Raw genomic sequence first — 2,584 nt, 5'->3', positions numbered from 1 at the left:
AAGTTTTGATGATAAGAAAAAATTTAAGTGTTTTATATGTTTGAATGTGGTTAAATTATCTAAACATTCTAAAATGTATTTGTGATAGTTGAAGGAATTTTTACATCTTCTAATGTCTATAGTAAGTAATCACGATAAAACAACGATAAAATAATTTCTAGATAAATATTAAGAGTATGAAATGTTTTTCCAACGAGTATAAAATATAAAATTAAAGATGTTTTTATAATAAATGGTCTAATAGTTAGTTTTATACGAAAACAAGTAGTTTATGAGATTCTGTTTTGGTAATAAATAACTGCCATATGTACAAATTTGTTTGAATTGTTTTCTTAAGGAAAACAAATGGAAGTGGAAGTTCACATTGAAGAATTAAATCAAATCTTTCAAGTTACAAATGTATCTTCCAGGGTATATAAAGATATAAGAAGTTTAAGACGAATAACACACAATTTTCCTTATACAATTCTTTCTATTTCCCAGTGACCTTAAAGTGTACTTTAAGGATGTAAGCTATAATCTTGTAATTCTTCACTTTGTGAAGTTTATCTTATGAGTTTAATTTGTGTTATATTTAAGAGTGTTCTTTCTTTTAAAAGTCCTTAATCTCAGAGAAGATTAAGAAGGTAGAATCAGGGGTGATTTGTGTACTTATGTAACTAGAAATGGTTTGTGTAGTCGTGTAACCAAGATTGATTTATGTTGAGATCCTAGACGATACGTTTAGACCATGGACGGTCTATACCACACTAGATGTTCTGATGACCAAAAGATTATATGTGAAGTTTATGATAACAAAAAATAAACTGAAGGATTTATTTATATTTGGAATGTTATAACACTATTTTGTACAAATGACGTACAAAGTAGACTCTGTGAGCGTCTAAAGCATGTGTTCATGACAAACAATTTGAGTGATATGTTTTATTTATGATTTAAATGATCTAATACTTGTTTGTGAAAGCTATAGTATACAGTAGATTCTCTGAACGTCTACAGTTTTGTTCATGATAGATAGTTTGAAGAACATGTTGAACATGTAACATGTTTTGTTTAAAACAACTAAATAAAATGTCCTAAATACATATATCTACTAAACACGAGTTCAATCAAAGAAATATCATATCCAAAAATGAAAAAGATTTCAATCTGCATGTTATATGGAATGACTTTATTTGACCATGTTTTTCATATACTTTTAAATCTATCCTTTTCTAAATAGACTTGTTCAAATTATATCTTGCAAATATCTTTGTGATATATAGCGAATATCTCTAAACCTTTTTTAAATAAAAATGCATTGATTGAAAATCCCATGTATTGTACTTTTAGCATCACATATTATCTAGAATGAAAAGGTTTTCAGATTTTATTTTAATTTGTTTCACTAACTCATATTGCAAATATTTTTGAATTATTTTCTTAAACAAATTTGAACCAAAAACAATTTGAAAGATTGCAAATCCAAGTTTTCTATTTTGAGCGTCTTCACAAAAAAAATGAAGATATGATGTTGAAAAATGCAATCTCTTTAAGAGTGTTCTTTATTTTCTTGAGAGTTCTTAATTTTAGGAGGATTAAGAATGTATAACCTTGTGACAACTGTTTACTCATGATAACATATAGAGGTTTGTTTACTCATTATGACCTAGAGATGTTTGATTACTCATTCTAACCAAGTGTTTTTGTTAGTGCAAGCTCTTAAGTAGTTGACTTAAGGGGATTGGATGTAGTCCAAATTTGGGTGAACCAGAATAAAATTGTGTGTGTTGTTCTTCCTTTGCTCTTACTAGTTGCTTTGCTTTGTTTGATTTGCCAGTTTGCTTAAATGTTTTTGGCAAACAATCTGATTTGTTCTTATTAGATGATCTATCAAACAATTTGGTTTTATCCGGTACGAAAAGAGCCAGACTCTATTCAACCCTCTTCTAGAACCAAGTGCACATACAATTTGTGTACCCAGATTGTAATATTTTGATTATTAGTCAAACATCTTAAGCAGACTACTTATGGGAGAACTAGTAGTCCATGTGTTTGAAACAATATAGATATTTGTTGTGTTGTTTGTTTTGCTTGTTCCTAGACGACTAGTTTAGTCTGCTGCAAAATGAGTGTAAGATTCTTTTCGTTCATTATCTATATATAGATATAGATACAATAGATAAGCGAATATACCTAAAAAAATGCATATATTCTTTAATCATCTCAAAAAAATATATCTAAAGATACCTAAATAGATAAAAGAAATATGTTTTTGTATAAGAATATAGAAGAAGACCACAAATTTGTCTGAGTATTTATCCCCTTTAATCACATTTAGGGGTGGAAATGCGGGCTAGCCCGCCCCGCCCCGCGCGGGCTGTGGGTTATGCGGGGCGGGCCTAAGCAGGCCAACAGGTTGAAATAAGCAACTCGTCCCGCGTTTTTTTTGGCGAGCCGCGGGTCGGCCCACCCCACTTTGCCACCGCTAATAACATTTTAGAGTTTGTTGGTCCAACATAGTCGGTTGTATATTGTATTATTTTTGTGTTTATTAATCCAAACATTTCTAAATTTCTATTTATGATGATTTTAACTAATTGAT

Source organism: Phaseolus vulgaris, chromosome 8 (genome assembly GCF_051622355.1).
Source record: "Phaseolus vulgaris cultivar YP4 chromosome 8, ASM5162235v1, whole genome shotgun sequence".
Lineage (NCBI taxonomy): Eukaryota > Viridiplantae > Streptophyta > Magnoliopsida > Fabales > Fabaceae > Phaseolus > Phaseolus vulgaris.
This window is presented reverse-complemented; position numbering follows the sequence as displayed.